Genomic DNA, 24121 nt, shown 5'->3' with positions numbered 1-24121 from the left:
TCATGCATATATGAATTTACATGAACACATTATTCATGTTATTTCCATCCTAACAACTAAATCAAATATGAACGCTCATTCTTCTTGTTAATACTTTAATTGAACATATGTTTTGTACATAATTTGCCACATAGAGTTAATACTTAAAAATAATAAATAACAAAGGAGCCGCAAACTCAAAGATAACCTGTGCCAGTTGAAAGAATAGGATATGAACTCAGTCTTACTAGCCTTACCTTAGCTAGTAAGGGTGAATAAGTCTCCACAAATTCAAAAAATGGGTGGAGAAGTAGTCAGAATTCTGAGGTGGAGGAGGTAGGAATAATGGCACACTAGAGCTGTTGAGATATTAAAAGATAATGCAGCTGGATAAAAATATTGTCTGGGCATCAAAGTTTACAGAAGTTAAAGAGAGTATAAAGGAGATCCAGAGGTGAAAGGAACAAAAGGAGAAGCAAGGTTAGGACAACAGTGAAAAAAACTGTCTACAAAAACTGGCATTCTAATTGCCATCACCAGCAAAAGTAAAAACACTACTGCTTGTTGCAGATGCTGGTTGAAACAGAGCTTTAGTGTTAAGATGGTTTTGGAAAACAAGACTATCACCTCCATTATATCTACTGCTGTTAACGCAACAAACTAGGTATGAATTATCTGGAATCTTCATGACATGCTCTGCTTCTTGTTTATATCATCAGTCATTCAGCTGTTGAGCTTCTTTTCTTGGTATCTCCCTCTTCTCTTCCTTTCACCCCACCCTGTACTCAATAATATTTAGTTGCAAAATGACATTTCCTTATATAGTGACAATCTATTCACTCGGAAGTGATATTTGTATAGCACACTGTGCAATGGTTGGCAATGCTTGCTGAACTGATCAAAAGAAACAAAGGAAAAACATATAATGATCACTGTTTTTTTATTTTATTTTTTTATTTTATTTTTTTTTATTGTTGTGACTACTGTGTGCAAAGTATTGTACTGACAAATAATTTTTTTTTTTTTTTTTTTTTTCTGTCTTCCTGGGATCAATATTAAAAAATATTGCCCAACTGCAACGTACATAGTTTCATCTTCATTAAATTGGCTTTGCAGATTCCTGGTAAGGGAGGCTACATGTTCCCTTTCATAAAATGAGCTACTCTGAAAACACTAAAACCACTACATGTGGTTTTAGAGCAATCACGTATCAAGTAAGGAATTGGATGTACCACATTGTATGCATAAAACTCGATTTTAAAAAGTATTTTTTTCTATTGCTGCATTGCTTAGAAGTTATTACCCTATCATTTATTTACTTAACTACTTCATTATTTTTTATTATAATTAGAAATTAGATTTTGAGGGAAATCCTGAGCCTACTGATATACTCAAATTTTAAACTAGGAGTTTTCTTTTCGTCTAATAAAAAAAATGTTCTGAGGAACTGTATATATGAATGCATTTATATATTTATTCCATCAAATGACCTTCAAGAAGCATCTGCCATGTGTTCTTTCAGATAAGATTCCTTATTCACTGCAGAAACAAGAAAGAGTTGATCTGTTCCAGCAGAAAACACTATCAATAAGGATCTTGTGATTTTGGCTATTTATTTCACTGAATTTTGTACTGCTGAATCTTAAACATAAGACTCATTTTGAAAAATACCAAGATTCAATGTTGGCTTTGTCATTTATAATAAATTAAAAAGGCTAGATAAATAGAAAGTGGCTGGATGCTTGTACTAGGCAAAGGAAACTAGGTAGAAGTTCAATTTAATTGTCTAACATAGTTACTTTATGTGCCTGAGAAATTCTGGGACATCCATACAGGATTTACAATCAACAGAAGCCCTAGTAGGATACTCAAAGGTTTCTAGAGCAGCAGCTGGAGGGCAAAGGGAATACTCTACGGTATCTCAAGTGGTATTGAACACTCTAAGCCTAAGATGCTCAATTTTCTTCTTGGCTGCAAGTATTTATTCGAGTTAGCCTGAAACTCAATTGTTTAATGTTCTGCTTCAGACCAGATACAGGATCAGTTTTTACACTTGCATAGAGAGTTTCTTTCTCCATTTTCTCTTTCTTCTTTCTAATGAAGAGTTTCTAATTGGATCCTTTAGGCATTCAAATATCATTTCTTAGGTAATAAACTGCTCCTCAGAAAGAGTAAGTCAACTAAATGCTAAACTGTATGGGCAGACTTAAATTAGTCAGGTCCCAGACTTACACCACTTAATTATATTCAGTTAGTATCTTACTTCAGAGGTTAACTGATCGACAGTTTTGAGTATAGCCTTAATTTAACATGCAACTCTCTCACGTCTCATGTGACTGACAGGGAAGTGAATGTTATGGCAATGCTCAGCCTAATGACATCTAACTAAAGAAGTCCAGAGAGTAAAAACAACTATCCAGGGTCTGCCTTACCTCCTGAAAGAAATTAGTCTTTGCTCACTTTAGAGGGAGCTTTCAGGAAGTGTTGTTCTTAGTTCAGTGCTCACTTTGGTGGTATGAATCTGGCTTTACTGTACTTCTCAGAGTTCTGTTCTCTTAGGAAGATACTTTGTTCAATAAGTCAGTTGTTGCACATGGCCTGTTTCATTATCTTAATGATAATTATCTATGACTCTTCTATCATACTATTATAATTTCTTTTGAGAAAGGACAGCCTCTCAGAAATGAGGACAAAAAGAACTGTGTTGTTGAAGTATGGACACCCACCAGCAGCTTCTCATCTGGAGGAAACTTTAAGTGACAACATTAATGAAAAGAACAAATGTATTTACTCATTTAAAGATGCTGACATAAATTCTGCAATAGTTTCATTTTTATTTTTATTTTTTTTCCCCAGCTCACAAGTATCCTGTCAGTTTGATCTGAGGTTAGTTTCAGACAAATTCCTCTCATTCAATTTTGTTAAATGATATTTCAGATACTAAATCATATTACAAAATAATCTTCTATTCTTCTATTCCTATTACCAAGTCTTAATGAAATATATATCTCCTTATTTATCTTTATGTAATAAAAATGAGAAGGGAGATGTTAAATGCTTTAGTAATCTGATTCCAGTTACATGGTTTACTTGATTTTCCTGAATTTCTTAAACTTTGTTTATGTGTTTGTGCCTTTTTTTTTTCCTTCACTTTCTGGGGTGGATATCTTCATTTTGTATGATATCAAATGTGGTCCTGGAAATGTCCTTTTAATTAAAAAAAAAAAAAAAAAAAAAATAGTATAAAGACCAATATTCTTAGTTGCTATAGTCCTGTGAGATTTCATCTGAATTATTTTTGATGCATGGATATGAATTCATGAAATATAGAGCACATGTGAACAAGAAATTTATAATAGGTTAGATTTTGCCTCAGTCTACTAACAAGACCAACTTTCCCAGCCCTTTGGAAGATAGTGACAAGGAGTGAGACAAAACCACTATAATCCAATGGGAATCATAGAATAATAGAATCATAGAATCTTTAGAGTTGAAAGGGACCTTTAAAGATCATCTAGTCAAATTCCCCTGCAATAAGTAGAGACAACTACATCTAGATCAGGTTGCCCAGGGCCTGATGCAACCTTGCCTTGAAAGTCTCCAGGGACGGGACAACTACCACATATCTGGGCAACCTTACCAGTGCTTCACCACTCTCACTGTCAAAGACTTTTTCATTATATCTAATCTAAATCTACCCTCTTTAAGCTTGAAACAATTTCCGCTTATTCTATCACTACAGACCGTACTAAAGAGTCCGCCCCTTCTTTTCTGTACCTCCCTTTTAGATACTGACAGGCTGCAATCAAGTCATCTCTCAGCCTTCTATGAAAGAGCCCCAGCTCTTTCAGCCTGTCCTCCCAGGAGAGGTATTCCATTCCTTGGGTCATTTTTGTGGCCCTCTTCTGGATGTGTTCCAACAGGTCCATGTCTCTCCACGTCAGGACACAGTACTCCAGGTGAGGCCTCACTAGTGCAGAGTAGAACAGCAGGATCACCTCCCTCGACCTGCTGGCCACACTTCTCTTGATGTAAAACTTGTGTCATCAGCAAACTTGCTGAGAGTGTACTCAATCCCACTGTCAATGTAATTTATAAAGATATTAAAGTGTATCGGTCCCAGCACCAACTCGTAGGAGACACCACTCGCCAGTGATCTCCATCCAGATATTGAATCATTAACCACCACTGTCTGGACTCAATCCTGAAGCCAGTTCTTCATCTATTGAACAGTCTACCCACCAAATCCATATCTTTCCAATTTGAAGTGAAGGATGTAAATGGGATACTGTGTCAAAGGCCTTACTGAAGTCCTGATAAATGACATCAGTGGCTCTTCTCTTTCCATTGATTCATTGACAGCATAATAAAAAGCAACTAGGTTGGCCAAGAAGGATTTACCCTTGGTGTAACCAATGCTGGTTTTTCCATATCACTTCCCTGTCTTTCATATACCTTAGTATAGTTTCCAGGAGAATCTTCTCTGTGATCTTTCCTAGCGCAGAGGTGAGACTGACAGGTTAGTAGTTCCCAAGGTCATTCTTTTTACCCTTTTTAAAAACAAATGTGATATTGCCGTTTTTTCAGTCACCAAAGACTTCACCTTATTGCCAGAACTTTTCAAATACCATTGAGACTGGCTTGGAAACTACATCAGCTAATTTCCTCAGGACTCTAGGAAGTTATAAGAGCTCTATGTTTTGAATGTTCATAAATTCGTGTGGTCAGGTAATATTCTTCTAAGAGTTCTGGAGGAACTGGCTGAAGTGATTGTCAACTCATTTTCAATAATTTACCAGCATTCCTGGCTAACCTGGGAGAAATTCCTGTTTTCCAGTCTTATTCAATATCTTTCCCACTATTGTTCAGTATCTTCATCGACAACCTTGATGAGGAGATAGTGTGTATCTGCAGTAAATACGTCAGTTATACAAAGCTGGGAGGAGTGACTGACACACCTTAAGGCCATGCTGCCATTCAGCAAGACCTGGATGGACTGGAGAGCTGGGCAGCAATAAACCAGATGAGGTTTAGCAAAAGCAAGTGTAGAGTCTTGCATCTGGGAAGAAATAACTGCAAGTATCAGTACAGAGTGGGACCTGACCTACTGGAGAGGAGCTCTGCAGTGAAGGACATGGGAATCCTAAGGAATGACAGGTGGTGATGAGCCAGCAGTGTGCCCTGGTGGCCAAGAAGGCCAGTGGCATCCTGGGGTGCATTAAAAGGAGCATGATCAGCAGGTCAAGGAAGATGATCCTCCTCCTTTGCTATGTCCTGGTCAGGCCTCACCCGGAGTACTGTATCCAATTCTGGGATCCCCAGTACAAAAAAAACAGGGACCTTCTGGAGAGAGTCCAGCAGAAGGCCACAAAGATGATAAATGGTCTGGAGCATCTCTCCTGTGTGGAAAGGCTGAACAACTGGGGTCTTTTCAGCCTTGAGAAAAGAAGACTCAGAGGTGACCTTATTAATGTTTATAAATATCTTACATGTGGGAGTCAAAGAGACGTGGCCAACCTCTTTTCAGTGGTCTGTGGGGACAGGACAAGAGGAAATGGCCATAAACAGGAATATAGAAAGTTCCACACCAATATGCAAAGGAACTTCTTCACAGTAACAGTGATGGAGCACTGGAACAGGCTGCCCATGGGGGATTTGGATTCTCCTTCTCTGAAGATATTCAAGACCCACCTGGATGTCTATCTGTGTAGCTTGCTGTAGGGGGCCTGCTTTGCAAGAGTGTTGGACTCTGTGATCTCTGGAGGTCCCTTCCAACCTCTAAACTTCTATAATTCTGTGATTCTGTGATTATGTGATTGACTGGAGTTTAGCAACTGTGACACTGATTTACAAGAAGAGCAGGAAGAAGAATCCAGAGAATTACAAGACTGGCAATGTGACATTGGTCTGAGTGAAGGTCATGGAACAGACCATCTTAAACGCCATCCCACAGCACATACATGACAATCAGGTGATCAGAATCAGCACAGTGCAGGTTTATGAAGGATAAGTCCTGCCTGAGTGAACTTATCTTCTTTTACAGTGAGATGACCTTAATGATAAGGTTAGGAATGTTGTTTTCCTCAATTTTAGTAACACAATTAACACTGTTTCCCACATTATTCACTGGAGAAACTGGTTGTTCATAGCTTGGACAGTTGTGTGGTTTGTTGGGTGAAGAGAAGGTTGGATGGCCAAGCTGAAGAAGTTATGGTGAATGGTCAAGAAGATAAATGGCATCCTGGCCTGCATCAGAAACATTATGAGGAATTTTGTTATGAAAAGATTGGTTAAACATTTGGAATGGGTTGCCCAGGGAAACTTCTGAGTCCTCATTTCTGGAGATATTTAAGAGATATGCAGGTGTGGCACTACGGGACACAACTTAGTGATGGCTAGACTTGATGGTTTTATGATTCTGTGATTCTATGATTTTGAAATTAAATACTGCATGCTGGGCAATACTGAAAAGATTTGGAGAAGAACTGCTACCCATTCAATAACATGTATTCACATATTTATCAAAATCAAACAAATTATACTTATGTAAATTTTACTCTATGTAGCATATATATTTCAAAATACTTTCTTCTATATCAACACAGATTTCTCATGTTCATTTATCTTAAATTAACTGTAATAATATTTTTGATATGCTAAGGCTAAATGTAGACTATACCTATCACCTATCAGATTTCCTCTGAGAAATCTAGTATATTATCATATCATTTATATCTAATTAGTTCTATCTTTTAAAAATATTCCTTAAATATTTTATCTTTTACAGCAATTGAAATCAGTAAATGAATGGTATGTGATTCTACAAATAGTAACACTTTCTACATTCTCTTTCAGGAAACCCTCTTTCCTAAAGTTAAACCACATTACATTTAAAATTTATTTATGAGGACAAAAACAGCTACTATTAATGACTGTGTTAAATATTAAAGGGCGGTAGTTACAGACAATAATGAAATACAGAAATAGTATGCTATAGCTCCTGATAAAGCACGAAATAAAAGGGTAGTCTAAAACAAATAAAACAAAGCTTCCCAGAAATGGAAACTCTCATATACCAGTTTTCCGCTTGTCCAGAAATTTATCAATATAAGAAAAAAATAATGAAAAAAAGCTCCAATTAGTAGAAAAAACTTACTTCCTGAAATGGTATGGGAAAAACAAACAAACAAACAACAACAACAAAAAAAAAAAACTATTTAGGATGAATTACAATAAGTGTTACAAAGACCTATAATTGTCTTTGAAAAAAGAAACACACAAAAAAAACCCTGCTACAAACAAGACAACAAAAATACTTCCACTCCATCCCACTCTCCCCCTCCCAAAAGAGCAAAATAAAATAACAACCTAAAAAACTCCACATAATTTAAATCCCTAAATAATTGCAATTCAAAAATAAAAGCTGGGAAAAAAAGGAAAATAGTGAATGTGCTTTTGCATTAAAAAATTGAATAACTTAACCAAAGTGCAAAATACTCTTGTTAAACTATTAAGAATTAGATTCCTTTTTCATTATGTTTGCAGATTGCAGTGCTATAATAGTTGGTAATGAAGTGAATGTTACTTCTTTATAACTTGTACCAGAATCTGACAGAGTGATAAATTCGTTCAGATTTTATATTCTCAGATGGTGGGATATTTGAATACATGAAAGCTAAAATATCATACAGAGCTCTTAAGGTACAATTAATTAACTCAAGTTGTGCTATGAGACTTTCAGTCTGTTCCTTTCCTCATCCTTTGTTGATTGCTTGCATATGTTTTCGTTATTTTTGTTGTTGCTTGCATGTTCGTTTTTATCAGTTTCATCTCAATTCTCTGGGCATAGTTTGAGATCGATATCAATGAACATTAAAATTCAAGCATTAACTGGAATCTCTTAACATGTATTTAGTTAGGTCTTGTGGTGAAATATTCCTCCTGAGACTAGAGTTTGAAAGAACTGATCTGCTTGATAATTTCTTAAAAGGGAATGTATTTTATTTTTACTTTTTTTTTTTTTTTTTTTTTTTAATCTAATGGAAACAATATCTAGGTTCTAATGACCTTGAGCTAGATAACACTCAGGCAAATACACAGACTGAGATAACAATACTATTTCTATAACACATTATCAGTCACAGACAACCACTGACAAACAGAAATTTATGGTCAGTGCTTGAAGTCATGTGATTAAGTTCTTGCCTTTCCTTTTGGACAGAGATTGATTTAGCAGTCCAACAGTACTTACTGCACACTTTTTTTTTCTAATTAACTTAATATCAAGATCATCCTTTGTTTCTGTGAGCTGGAAGGAACAGCCTTGCTTCATCTCTTTTTTTTTAATCCTTCCAAATTAATACCTGGAATCCCTTAGGCACTCAGGTAACTGATGGAGGTATAGGAAGAATTCTTAATAAACAAATGTCTGAAATGCCAGAATAGATATCACATGAGTGAGGAAGAAACATTGGAACATATTCATTAGAAATACACATATAATGGGAAAGTATGTTAGAGGAACATTTACTCAATGCATGTTAGATTCTAGCACCTTTTGAATTCCATATGAAAATATTTTTTTAGTATACAGTATGTAAGCAAGGCTTCTTACAAAATGTCATATGTACTTCAGAATCATTGAATGCTTTGGGTTGAAAGGGGCCTTAAAAGACCATCTAGTTCCACCCCCTCTGCCATGGACAAGGACACCGTTCACTAGATCAGGTTGGCTAAAACCATATTCAACCTGATCTTGAACACTTCCAGGAATGGGGCATACACAGCTTCATTGGGTAACCTGTTCCAGTGCTTTGCTTCTCTCAGAGGGAAGAGTTTCTTTCTTATATCTAGTGCAAACTTAACCTTCTTTAGTTTAAAACTTATTCCTTATCCCACCACTCCCTGCAGATCCTATATTGATGTACTAAAGTTTTCCTTGTCAGATAATGTAGAACCTGTTTGCACTCAAGATTTTCTTGGGACTCCTTTAGCAGACTTCTAGAATTCTATTTATTTACTTATTTTCTTACTTATTCAGTTTACAACCAATGCATATTCTTCTGTTTATTACACTTTTGTTCTGGATTTCAGCATACTCAGAGCAGAGCTCAATGGCCCTCATTCTTTAAATACTTAGCAACAAGATAGAAAAAGCCTGGTTTCAATATTGTAACAGCTGAAGTTAGGTTCCCACCTTTTTGCTCGAATGCAGGAAAATCTGGGCACAATCATTTGTTATAATTCTACTTGGTTCTTTCATACAGGAAAGATGAGGTTGGACTCTATCAGGGAGTTAGTGTAATCTTCAACTCACTGCTTTAATTTCCTTGATCAAAGACCAATCAATGTAAAACAAAGCCTTGCAAAACTCTCTTCATTCAGAAAGTTGAGATGAGCCTTAATTTACTGAGCCCAATTCAGTCCCTCTCTGTATAAGTGGTGATCTTTAAACAGCTGCTTACTGTCACTTTCACTGTTTTAGAAAGGAGTCCATAGTTTAAGGCCGCCTTCTCCTTTAAGAAGTTTGGATCTCCAGTGCCAAAAGGCCTTTTAGTTACTTAGATGTAGAGATACTCTACTGTTGAAAATGCACCAGTCTAAAGGCAGAAGGAAGGTTACACAGAAACAGAATGATGACAAAGAATGTGATATTGGAACTTTCCACTTTCTATTTATCTGGAAGGGGAAAAAAAGACAACATATGTTTTCCTGCATCCTTAAATTATTTTTTTTCTGAAGTTTAGCTTCTTTTTTGGCCAACACATCTCCAGTGTATAAAAAAGACAACCCATGATTACAAAGATCACCAGAGATGGAATACTAGGATCTGCAGTTCTGTCTTCATTCAGAATCATTCTCTGTTTAATACAATAAGTTTGAGTTACATTATAGATCAGTAGCAAAGACTGATTCATGTCACACTTCAATATACAACACTTTAGTGTAATTTCAGATGATCATATAAATTTAAAGTATTAGTATCACATGTACTGTTCTTTGATTATAGTGCAATCTATTTTCACATATCAAAGTTGCTCTGAAAGTAATGTCTCCTATTTGTTTTCATGGAAATTACAACGGATACAAAAAGCACACTATTTGATAGAGTAAGTTCTCAGCTACAAAACACTAAAAACTTTCTACCTTGATTGGGAAACCACGAGACTGACAAATTCAGGCCTCTACTGTGAAGAGATCCCTTTAAACTTTCAAAAAGCATTTTAGATGCCCATAGAGAACCTCACAGAAGCTTCTTATTCAACAAGCTAACAAATGATGAATCATTTCTAAAAAAAATTTCTGAAATATATCGTCTTTATCATTGACTTCTTCAGTCTGAATAGATTTATAGATATAAATAGAGTTAAAGCTAAAATCAGAACTATAAATGATGTATATTATGAATGTTAGAATATATGTATATATATTGTTTCATGTTTGGTTTAGGTATTCTTTCTTTATTGTTAAATTTTAACTGTGGCAGAGTCTCACAAGATCTATCTTCCTTCCTTCCCTCTCCTTTCTTCTCTTTCCTTCCTTTATCTTTCTTTCATCTCTCTAACGCCCTTCCTTTCTGAATTATGTAAAGATCCTGGTACATACCATCTTTGACAAGTCAAAATTATTTTTTTCTAGACTAGCGTCAGATGCGTCAGATTAGATAAGCTTTCCAGCCTGTGCTAAAACTTGAGCAAGAATGTTTAATTTTAACACAACCTTCCAGAGTTTGACAGTGTAGCACTACTAATCTACAGAGGAAGTACATCTGGAATTTGAATGATTCACTGAACTTTCAGAATATGCCTCTGCAAGTTTCAAAATGTATTAATGTAACATGCTAAATGATAGTACAAGATTCAATGGAATTGCAACTTTCTAAGTTACAAGATGTAATTACAAATTCATAGATATATATATATAAATAATGATTATAATTATTTCTATGTATGTTTAGATAGGTATAAACAGACACAAGCAGTGTGTGAGCATTAAAGCTATGTGCTTTCCCAATATTAAAAAAAAATTATTTTGAGGTTTGCAGAAAGCATTTTTGTTACTATTTCAGTAGTGATTTTATGTTACTGTTAATACCGACATTTTATTTTCTTTACTGTTTTGTTTTTCTTTTAGTAGGTTTGTCAGATATTGAAGATCAGTTCTACTAAGGTGTATTATGGAAAAATTGTACATTCCTATACCAAGAATGACGCTTTGTCAATAAATCTATGGAAATTAATGATAAAACTAATAATTTTATTAACTCCAAGGTTATTTATGACTGAAAAGAGGTAACTGCATCACAAATGTAATCATTACTTAGGTAGTTTGCCCCATTCTAGGGTCTAAATAAGAAAATAATTCTCAAAAAAACCTGAAATATTTGGAAGATTAAAAAAAAAAAGAATTGCAGAAAACCGATTTGGAGTAAAAGAATACATATAATCAACTTATTTAACTCTCAAAAGACAAGCTGACTACAGTTCATTAGTATCTAACATAAAAAAAGGAAAACAACAAACGCAACATTTCTAAGATACACATTTTTTTAACATACCAAGGAAAAGTCTTCTAAGATACATTTTATTAATCATTAAAACTATCTGCCCTTGGGTGTGCAGAATCCTCTGACGCTCAAAGTTTTAAATAACAGACAATACAATTTTCACTGAAAAGTTGTATGTCTCAGGATAAAACTATGAACTTGGTGGAGAAAATTCCAAGTGAAATTCCAGTGGGCTTCTTTGTACTATAAATTAGAAGAGATGATTACAGTGATCTTTCCCAGATACAAAATCTTTGAGTACACTCCCACTAAAATTCTATAATCTAACAATTTTCAGTTTAGGTTGAATCTCTACTCAGGAAAGGAAACTGATTTTAACTTTCTACTTTGCCTCACATGTCAAATGAATTTGATAAACAGAAAACTTGTGAGAAATGGAAGGGACAAAAAGCAAACCAGATACAGCTTTCTGGCTTTCCTGGAGTGCAGTAAGAACTGAAACTGGAATATTTCTTTTTTTTTTTTTTTTTCCTCTCCCCCCCCCTCCCCCCGCCCTCCCCTCTCCCATTTATTTTTGTACTAGATTGTAGATTTCTGTGAAACAAGGTACAAACTAAAATGTATTTAGAAAAGATTGTTTTTTTTTTTCCCCCAATTGAAAATGATCTCTCTTGCTTGTTGCTTCTGTTTTGTAGCTCAATACAATTATCGACATCAGATGACTAAATTTAATGCCATTACCAATGTCTATTGCAATTCTTTGTGCTTAAACCATTTAAAAATAGATCCTCCCTTTAGTAGTCCATTCCCAGACATATATTCCAGCCTTTACAAGTCTCTTCGATGAGCAGTTGCACAGTCCTTGGTGAAACTCTTTCAATCAAGTAATGATCAAAGGAGAATTCTGATATGCTCTGACGTGTAACTTTCATCATTTGCTTCAATTAATGTTATTAAATTTATATACATAGAAATATATAACATGCAGAAATTTTACTAGTAATTTGCTAGGTATTGTCACTAAAATTCATTATTTATATAACTTGTTAATAAATATAACTCATAAGTGTGTTTACTAGTAAATATCAATATCTTTATCTATTAAGAGATACGAGGATTCTGAAAATTAGATTGTGAAATGTCTAACTTTATTCTATGAAATGCACCTGTCTCATTTGAGTGCCTAAACTCTCATGCAGAATGCCAGGACAGCCACATACCTGACAATGGGACATGGAAAACAGTATCAACATTCATTGTCTTAGTTAACCAAGAAAGAAAAGTTGGAGGCAGAGGCACATTTCTTCCTAAGTTGTTGCCAACATGACTACTACTTGGAACGAATAATATGCAATATTCTTACAAAAACAAAACCAAACCACTGTTGTGTTAAAATGTGATTAAGAACCTGTTACAGATATTGTTGTCACTTAGTATTTGAAAAATTGAGATTAATTTTGAAGAAAACAAACTATTACTTTTCAATATAAAGACATGAATAAAGACATTAAAATCCATATTTTACAGTATAAAATTTATTAGAAACTAATTGTATCTGTTTAGGGTATCACTAGCTACAGTTAATTACTATTGCAAAATGTAGATTGTCATTTTACTGTCTGTATAAATGCCACTTAAAATTTCTTCTTATATTTCCTTTGTTCTCTGTTACCATTATTCAGTATTTAAAATATTTTAAGATAACTTATTTTTTACATGTATTTAAATGCTTAAGGGTAAAACCTTAGTCCTCAGCATTGAAATGCTGAGACTATGGTTTCTAGTGAGATTTTTTCAGTCTGACTTTTTTAGTCTTATCTTGCTAATTAACTTGTCTGTGACCTTCAAACATTCTGGAAGGAAGTACTGAGATGATACCGTCTACTAGAAGACTTTAAGTACGTCTGCTTTTTGTATGCTCTTTTTCTCTAAATGAATCTAAGGAAAGCAAGAAGGAAATAGAATATTTATTTCTCTTATCATATACATCTTGTTATTAAATAATTCTGTTTTAAAAGACTATTTTTCCAGCTTCTCTCAGTATGTCTTTTTATCTCATTCTGGGCATGAGTGGAGGGGAACCACCTCAGAACCACTTGTCAGAGAAGGAGATTAGAAAGGATGAAGAAATTGAAGTGAAGGACAACAACAACCTCTCAGTGGAGACTGCCACTCAGAGCTGGATTTAACCAAACTTTGACAAGACTGGGCTGCAAAAAGTTATGCAGGTTATTTCAGCTCATCATCAGGAATAGCTATTGCACTAATAGTGAACACTAATTACGCTTAGTGAACACTAATTACGCTAAGCAAATACTGGAAAGAGACACAGAAAAACATACTTAGAATGACTTTGTATGACTTCCCATTTAAACCAAGCAAACAAACAAAACAAAAAAAAAAAAGGAAAAACTTTCAGATGTATTTGTTCAAAATAAACAAGTTACCTTATTCAGCTCAGAGACTGAGGGGTTGCCTCATGGTAGCCTGCAGCTTCCTCATGAGGGGAGCAGAGAAGCAGGCATCAATCTCTCTAGTGACATCAGTAGGACACAAGCGAGTGACATGGAAGGAGGCTCAGGTTGGGCACTGGGAAAAGAATTTTCAATGAAGAAGTGTTCAGGCACAATAACAGGCTCCCCAAGGCAGCGGTCACAGCACCAAGCCTGCTGATGTTCATAAAGCATTGGGACAATGCTTTCAGAAATATGATTTGAATTTTTGTTTGTCCTATTTGGAGCCTGGAGTTTGACTCAAGGATCCATGTGGGTCACTTCCAACTCAGGATATTCCACGATTCTATGAATATTAATCCTTAGTTAGAAACCTGAAAATTGAAAAAAAATATTCTTGAAATATAATATTACCCCCTTTCCTTTGTTTTAGTAAAGGTATGAACATGAACACACATTGTACTATGTTGGTATAATATACAGTCTTTACCATTGACCTTAGAGAAAGATGCCTATTTAGTTGATAGGCATAAAAACAGAATCATAAAAACATAATTTTTTACTACCAGAGTAAAGCTCATCTGTCACATTTATAATAAATTATATAACAAAAACTACATATGAATCCATTTCAGTAATAAAGAGAGGCTAGATAGACTAAAAAGAAACCTAGAATTCACTGTGACATTTAAACAGCAAGACCTCTGTTACTTAATGGCCTGGACCAGCCAAACATCTGTAAGTACCAATTCTCCCTCTATATATACCCTCCTTCAGGCATATCTATACTTGTAACAAAGATCCAAAAAGTATTTTGCTGTTTTTACCTCTGGAATTTATTTATTTTTAATAATTTAACTATGTGTTCAAGATGAGGAACTGTATAATCAAGATGTTATAATCACAATATAATTGAATAATCAATAGATATCAAGATGTTATAATCACAATATAATCAAGAGAATTAGGCAAAGTAAACAATGATCACAAAGAGAATAAGTGGAAGAGCTTACCCTTTAGCTGAGCTCACCAGAAGACACCAAGAGAGGTGATCTCCAGAAGAGATCCTTCCCCTCTGGTAGCCAGCTCTTAAATAGGTCTAGGAGGGGTGGAGCCAGGCTCCACCCCTTCCGGCAGCAGAGGTGAATTGCCTTCACCTGTCCTCCTCTGGCTGACTCATGGCTCACCTCAGGTGATTAATCAAGAGGTTCAGGCCGTGACTCAGCAGTTCCCATACAAGAACATAAACATTATAGCAAGAGATCAATTTTATTGGTCTGGTCACAGAGTCAAATTTATGCTTAAAAATATTATACCTTTGACAGAGTGTTGCAGTTTAACCAGGCAGGCAGTTAAACACCCCGCAGCCCTTCATTCACTCCTTTGCCTCCCATTGTGATTGGGAGGGAATTGAAAAAAACATAGAACTTGTAGGTTGATATATATATACATATACATATATTTATATACACAGAACAAATGATGCACATTCACAAGAGATTGTTTACCACTTGCTAACCAATGCCCAGCTAGTCCTGGAGCAACAGCTCCCCATGCCAACTCCTCCTATTTTTATTTTTTCCTCACGATGTCATACGGTTTGGAGCTCACCTTTGGTCAGCTTATATCACCTGTCCTTGTTCTGTCCACTCTCAGCTCCTTTTGTGCCCTCCCACACCTCTTTCTGATAGGACAGTGCAAGAAGCTGAAAAACTGAAACATCCTCTGTACAGCACTTCTTAGCAACAACTTTAACATCAGTGTGCATTGTCAGCATTTTTTTTTCTTCTAAAGCTAAAACATAGCATCATACCAGACACTATAAAGAAAATCAACTCTGTCTCAGCTGAAACCCAGACAAGGGATATATATCCACTGACTCCAATGTCATAAATATCACAGAATCACTCCAGTTAGAAGGAACTGTTAAAGGTCATCTAGTCCAACTTCCCTGCAATGAATAGAGACTTTTACACTAGATCAGGTTGCCCAGAGCCTGGTCAGCCTGACCTTGAATATCTCCAGGATTGAGGCATCCACCATCTCTGTGGGCAACCTGTTCCAGTGTGTCATTACCTTGCTGTAAAAAACTTTTTTCTTACATCCAGTCTAAATCTCTCCTCTTTCAAATAATTTTTACTTTGTGCTGTCACAACAGACCCTGATAAAGAGTCTGTCCCCTTCTTTCTTATAGACTCCCGTTACATACTGAAAGGCTACTATAATCACAGAATGACTTGGATTGGAAGGGATCTCAAGGATCACCAAGTTCCAGCCCCCTGCCACAGGCAGGTTTGACAGCTGCTAGAACAAGTACTTGATTAAGCTGCCCAGGGCCCTGTGTAATCTGGCATTAAAAATCTCCAGGGATGGGGCATCCACAGTCTCTTTCTGGGCAGCTTGTTCCAGCACCTCACCATTCTCTCACTTAAGAAGACTTCCTCTGGAATCTAATCTAAATCTCCCTCCTTAAGTTTAAAACCATTCCTCCTTGTCCTGTCACTATTTATCCTTGTAAAAAGTTGCTTTCTATCCTGTTTATAAACTCCCTTTAAATACTGAAAGGCTGTAATGAGGTCTCCCTGCAGCCTTCTCTTTTCCATGTTGAACAAGCCCAGCTCCTTCAGCCTATCTTCACAGAAGATAGCTTTGTTCCACTCCTTTGTCTCTAAGGACAGCTTCCCAGGAGATGCTGTCAAACAATTATTTAAACAACCGCAGGTTCTCTCCCTTGAATTTCAGATTCCTGACTTCACTCTTTGCCAGGCCCACATTCCTTGAGATCATGAACTCAATCAGGGTGTGGTCACTACAGCCTTGGCTGCTTCCAGTCTTAATATCTTTAATGACCTTCTCTGCATTGGTGAGCCAGTCCAGCAATACCTGAATTGTAAAGTTATCATAAATGGGCTCCAGGAGTGTCCTGGATTGCTTACAGCTTGCTGTGTTTTATTGCCAGATTATATCTGAGTGGTTGAAATCCACCATCAGGATGAGAGCTTGTGAGCATGACGCTTCTTGTAACTGTCACAGGAAGGCCTTGTCAGCAGGCTGCTCTTGATAAGTGACCTGTAGTAGACCCTGACCACCAGCTGTCCTTTACTGGTCCCATCTTTAATTTTAATCCATAGGCTTTCAATCTGTTCCTGGCTGTTTCTCAGAGGGAGTTCCTTGCAGTCTATCCACACTCATTAACATAGAGGGCAACTTTCCCATTCCTCCTACCTTGCCTGTCCTTTCTGAAAACCTTATAGCCCTCAATGGTGGTGTTCCAGTTATGTGAATCTTCCCACCATTTTTCTGTGATGGCAAAAAGATCAAAGTTTTTAGAGTGCACCATGGTTTACAGCTCCTCTTGTTTCCCACACTGCATGCACTGACATAGAAGCACTTCAGCTGGGATTTTGGGTGCGCTGCCTTCCTAAAGGAATCCTCCCACAAACCTCTGGGACAAATCTGAAGTTTTTCCTTTTTGCTTCCTGGAGTGACAGCATTTCCTTGCTCTTCTCTGTCACTCAGCAGTGACTCACTTCTAGCAGCAGCTCCAGTTTAAAGCTCTCACAGTGTGCCCAGCTAGTTTTGCACCCTAGTATATTCTTGCCTCTGCTTGTCATTGGTTTGTTAAAGTTGCTACCTAAATCTTAAAAGCCTTGAGCATGACTCCACTCACAAAACCAGTCATTCAACTAGTCTGTTTCTATCCTGTCCAGATCCGTCTCCCACTGGGAGGACTGAGGAGAATTTCACCTGCGCTTCTGAATCCTTCAACACCTTCTGAAGGGATGTAAAGATCTTTTTGCTATTTTTTAATTTCCTGGTTGCAGCCTCGTGTGACCCAGTTTGAAAGACCAGGAAAGGATAGTAGTTGTGTGGCTTTATCATACTGTATATTGTCTTCTTGATGTTCCTAATGCAGGGTCCCAGCAGACAGCAAACCTTTTTAGAGAGGTTATGCAGGCAGCAGATGGGTGCCTCAGTGCTCCTCAGCAGTGAATCTCCTATTACTAAGACCTTTGCCCTTTTTTTATTGGCACTGGTCATGACTCAGATCCTTGGTTCAGTTTTCTTTATGCCATCACCCCTTTCCACTTCCAAACTGCTATTCGTAATTTTTTTTCTCCCACACCAGAGCCTGAAATAGCTAGTGGAACTTCAGGTGCAAGGGGGAGGCTTCTCCTTTTGCCCTGAGCAGAAATGAGGGTCCAGCCCTCCCTACCCTGCTCATGTTTATCCTCTACTTGGTATGAAGCCTGCTTATCACCTAGTTGGGCCCCAAGTCAGGATGATTTATCTGCATACACAACCATGTGATACCAGGCATTAATTTCCCTCTGTCTCCTGTATTCATCTCAGCCTGGTGACCTCCTCTCTTAGCCTGGTCAGCTGCTCATGAAGACTATCCAGTGGGGCACATCTGCACCCATGACACTCCTCACCTCCCCTACTCCATGAATGACCTCTATATTCCAGAGCTCCCCACAGATAAATGTCTAGGCAGTCTTCGTGCTTCTCAGGAGGTCCATCTGGGTGCACATGTCAGCCCGGAGAAGTTGTGGGTACCCTATCTGTGCTTCTGCCTCTGGCTGTTTGCCATGTCGAGTGGTCAGCATGTTGGTACTAACAGAAAGCTTTCCCCTAGTGACTCAGGATGAGAAGAGCAGCTAACCCTTTTCAAACTTGTGTGCAAACAGTTCCTTGGTGCTGCTCCTGGCTTCCCAGCCTTCTTCAGGCTGAACAGACCCAGCTGTCTCTCCCCTGCCCTCACAGGGGAGGTGTTCCACCCTTTGGATCCAGGTGAGGCCTCACCAGCATAGAGGGGCAGGATCACCTTCTTTGACCTGCTGACCACACTTCTGGATGCAGCCCAGGAAATGGCTGGCTTTCTGGGCTGTAAGGGTACATTGCTGGCTCATGTCCAGCTTGCCATACGCCAAGTCAGTAAGCAAGCTTTCACAATATAGATATGAATTGCTAATTCCTGTAATTTTCAGATGTGACTTGAGCTCACATAGTAAGGAAATTAGAATAATTATTTCCTCATTTCCAGATTTTTAAAATTTAATAATTTAAATGACCAGGGGCAGCAACATCTCTTCTAGATCTAAATTTTGCTCTGCTCCCAGATAAACACTCTGAAAAAAATAAAAAAGCCTATGAAAGGCTATCTTCATTGTCTTCCCTCAGCAATGAGGGAAAAAAAATATTTTATTTGTATTTGAAATGTATTAAAAAACTTCAATAATTTTTGAAATTTGGGACAAGTCAAAAGGGTATGCTGGTGATAGGAGTATACTACAGGCCAACTGATCAAGGGGAGACTGTTGATGAGGCTTTCTTACTTCAAATGCGGAAGGCTTTGTGCTCATGGGCTCTTGTCCTGATGGGGGACTTCAAACATCTGGATATCTCTTGGAAAGACCTCATGGCAAGTTGCAAGAGGTCTAGGAGGCTCCTGGAATGTGTTGATGATAACTTTCTGGTCCAGGTGTTGGACAGACCGACCACAGGGGAAGCGTTGCTGGACCTGCTGCTCACCGATGCAGAGGAAATCATTAAAGGCGTTAAGGTTGGAAGCAGCCTGGGTTGCAGTGACCACGCCCTGAGTTGAGTTTGTGATCTCAAGGGATGTGGGCCTGGTAAAGTGTGGCGTCAGGACCTGGTCTGAACTTTGGAAGTGCAAACTTTACTCTGTTCAATGGACTGTTGGCCAAGATCCTCTGGGATACTGTCTTTAAATTCAAAGATGTTGAGGAGAGCTGGCTACTTTTCAAGAATGCCTTTCTGAGAGCACAAGAGCTCTCCATCCCTCTGAATAAGAAAGAGGGCAGAGGAGGTAGGTGGCTTGGTAAGGACTTGCTGGGCATGCTGAGGGTGAAGAAAGGTGCATAAAAACTCTGGAAACAAGGACATGTCACCTGGGAAGAATACAGGGATGACATCCAGACTTGGGGACATGGGATCAGAAAAGCCAAGGCGCAGGCGGAACTGAACTTGGTGAGGGACGTGAAAAACAATAAGAAGACATTCTACAGGTACATGGGCCAGAAGAGACAGGCCAAAGAGAGTGTACTTCCTTTGTTAAATGTAAAAGGGGAACTTGTTTCAACAGTCGAAGAGAAGGATAAGGTACTGAGTGAGTTCTTTGACTCGGTCTTCACTGGCGGACAGGATTCCAGTATTTCTCACATCCCTGAGCCCTACATCCCTAAACCTCTAGGTGGGGACTGGGGTGGTAAATCCCTCCCCACTGTGAGGATAGAGCAGCTCCGAGACCACCTCATGAGACTGAATGTGTACAAGTCTATGGGGCCGGATGGCATGCATCCCAGTTTTCTGAAGGAACTGGCTGAGGTGGTTGTGGAGCTGCTCTCCATCATATTTGAAAAATCTTGGCTGTCAGGTGAGGTCCCAGATGACTGGAGGAAGGGTAACATCACTCCCATTTACAAGAAAGGGAGCAAGGAGGACCCCAGGAAATACAGGCCGGTGCGTCTCACCTCTGTGCCTGGGAAGATCATGGAACAGATCACCCTGGATAACATGCTTGATCACATGAGTAATAGGTGTGTGATCCGAGACAGCCAGCACGGCTTCACCAGGGGAAGGTCATGCTTGACCAATCTGGTGGCCTTCTGTGATGGAGTGACAGCATTGGTGGATAAGGGGAAGGTGACTGGTGTCACTTACCTGGACTTGAGCAAGGCCTTTGACATCCCCCACCACATCTTTATCTCCAAACTGGAGGGATTTGATGGGTGGACCAGTCAATGGATAAGAAAATGGTTGAAAGGATGCAGACAGAGGGTGGTCATCAATGGCTCTATGTCCAGGTGGAAGCTGGTAACAAGCGTTGTCCCCCAGGGGTCTGTCTTGGGACCGGTGCTCTTTAACATCTTTATCAATGACATCGATAATAGAATTGAGTGCACCCTCAGAAAGTTTGCTGATGATTCCAAGCTGAGTGGTGCAGTTGACAAGGGTGGAAGGAAGGGATGCCATTCAGAGGGACCTCGAGAGGCTTGAAAGGTGGGCCAGGGTGAACCTGATGAGGTTCAACACGGCAAAGTGCAGAATTCTGCACTTGGGCCGGAGGAATTCCAGGCATCCATACAGAGTGGAAGGAGCAGTCCTTGAGAGCAGCCCTGTGGAGAAAGACCTGGGGGTCTTGATAGATGAAAAACTTAACATGAGCCAGCAATGTGCCCTTGCAGCTCGGAAGGCAAATGGTATCCTGGGCTCCATCAAAAGAGGGGTGGCCAGTAGGGACAGGGAGGTAATTGTCCCCCTCTACTCTGCTCTGGTGAGGCGCCATCAGTGTCAAGGTCTGGAGTCCCCAGTACAAGAAAGACAGAGAGCTGTTGGAGAGCCACGAAGATGACCAGGGGACTGGAGCACCTCCTGTACAAAGATAGGCTATGGGAGCTGGGCTTGTTCAGCCTGGAGAAAAGAAGGCTGTCGGGTGACCTCATTGCAGCCTTTCAGTACCTAAAGGGAGCCTATAAAGAGGAGGGGAATCAACTCTTTGAAAGGTTTGATAACAGCAGGACAAGGGGAAATGGTTTTGATTTGTGAGAGGGGAGATTTAGGTTGGATGTCAGGGGGAAATTCTTTACAGAGAGAGTGGTGAGGTACTGGAGCAGGGTGCCCAGAGAGGTTGTGGATGCCCTGTCCCTGGAAGTGTTGAAGGCCAGATTGGATGGGGCCCTGGGCAGCCTGGTCTAGTATTAAATGGGGAGGTTGGTGGCCCTGCATGTGTCAGGGGGGTTGAAGATTCATGATCCTTGAGGTCCCTTCCAACCCTGGCCATTCTGTGTGATTCTGTGGTATCAATTTTGTTATTTAATAATTTAAACAACTAAAAATTTATTTTATCCTTGATAAAGCAGAAGCAGTGGTCTTGAAAGTCTGAAGATCCATTGTGTTAGATAGTAAGCAATTTCTACAAGATTTTTGAGAAATATTTTAATCTTTGAAATTTGAAAAGCTGCCATCTGGATCTTTATTCCCACTTTTTGCTGAGTAGCACTCTCTTGGCTGCGAAGCCAAGTCATATGTTTGGGAACAGCTTATTTATGTACTCTTGAGCTTCCCTTCACTAAGTAATTTTCAGTGCTAGTCAATCTTCCAAGAACATGGATTTGCAGAGGCAAAGAAGAGATTGGAAGGCTTTTTATGTGGAATGGTCTGGGTATATTGCCTTTGCATAGCCACTTAATCCACTGCCTTTTATTTTTCAAAGTTTTTTATTAGTATCTCATATATACTGGTAGAAAAAGAAACCTAAATGTGACTGTAGTCATATTCCTACGTGAAAATTAGTAACATACAATGAGATTTGAGATAGACTACACATGAAGCACTAATAGTCAGCAGTTTCTACTTGTCTGTGCTTGTAACAGAGCTAACATACGCGGTTTCAAAAAAGATTGTTTTGCAGATGCAATGTGCTGATAGCTTAAATCACAACACACTATCTTTTTACACATATGAGTAGTCCTGAAATCAGAAGAAAATCACTGCTGTAATTCTGACATTCGTAGAGATGTATACATCTAGTAGTATGGAGTAATAGATATTTTGGAATAAAAAAAAAGAAAGTTCACTGAGTTTATGCCAATAAAGATGTTTAGCCTTCATCTGTTTCATGGTAGCATACAAGTCCAAATTCTGAGAGCTATGAGTAGATCTTTCTTGCTTATGGAATTCTGTTGTTATTTTTGTATAGAAGATAACAACAGAAAGAAAGTGTAGAAAGTCAGAATATTCAGAGGTTTTCAGGATTGACAGTAAGGATAATGATTTACTATATATTACTGTGGATAAATCCCTTTAAAATTCTGCTCTACCTCCACACCTTTTTCACCTGACCTCGTTTTCTCTAAGTAACAGTGATGCAGAAGAATCCAGCAGAGCACAAACTCAATTGATATTTATCTCAATTGATTAGCTGTCTAGCAGATTTGATTTTTGGAATTGATACCTGAGAGAGCTCCAATTCATTAGTGGTTGTCCACTTGTGATTAGAAACTGTGGGAGGCCTAACCCCCACTTTTAACTGATCCAATTTCATATTCCTTGTAGCCATTAAGTGTGTTAATGGTATCTTAATACCTGCATTAAGCAACCAACTTAACAACATGCTACAAATGACTTTAAATCAGCAGGTGCCAAACTTAGTGAGGAAACAAAAAAAGACATGATTGCTGCTGCAGGAGGTATATGAAGTAATAAAATGTCGCAATTGTTTATCGCAAAGAATTATCATTTGATGATAACGTGATCATTATATTATTACTATCCTTTGTTACTGATTGCCCCTTCTTCACTCAAGAGTATCACTTTATGTTAATAGCTACATTTTCATATATTCTACTTTGTAAGAAAGCAAGGTTTCCTAGTATCTTCACTAGAATAAGCTTGCAGATTGCAGGCCATGTTAATAATATGTGGTGCTAGAAAGGCTTACTGCATTTTATGCTCTCTTTATACAGGCAGTTTCCTTAAGAAATCTTTCTGTAAGATGTATGAAAGCAACCTCTCACTCTACCAACATGACATTTCTGAGGATTGGTATGACTGTAAAAATAATGTCTGGATGATACATAGCCCAGATTTTTATTAGAATTCTTATTATATTGCATTTTCTGTATTTTAAATGAAAAATATAAGAATTAAAATTTTGTTTTAGAAAAACTATCAAAAATTTTCTCATTTCTTCTATCAAAATACACGTGCCCACCTGTTATTTAAATTTCAGAGCATGGTTAAGTTCCACAGATGCAAATTTTTAGAATTTTACCATTTGCCATAACCTATCCCATTCTGAGTAACAATATGCCTAAATCCTGATTGTTTTCAGAAATTAATGGTAGAAGTATCTATGTTCCCTAGAGGGTTTAATCTGTGAAGCATTGTGAGAATGGTGCATTTAGCATGCACATATTAGATTAGGTTGTCATACAAAATGGAGTTACTCTAGGCTCTGTTATTGCACAACAGAGTAATTGGCAGTAATTTCCCGTTATGTCTGAGGAAGAAAAGAGAGTTCTGGGAGAGAAAGAGGAAACATCTGTTTGAAGTCATTTCACTGCATACCCCATACAGCTGGGGGAAATGCCAGAATGAGAACTATTTCTGGGAATTCCTGGTTAGTATTTAAAAGAATATAGAAGAAGAGAGAAGA

The sequence above is a fragment of the Tetrao urogallus genome (genome assembly GCF_951394365.1).
Source record: "Tetrao urogallus genome assembly, chromosome: 1".
Taxonomy (NCBI): domain Eukaryota; kingdom Metazoa; phylum Chordata; class Aves; order Galliformes; family Phasianidae; genus Tetrao; species Tetrao urogallus.
This window is presented reverse-complemented; position numbering follows the sequence as displayed.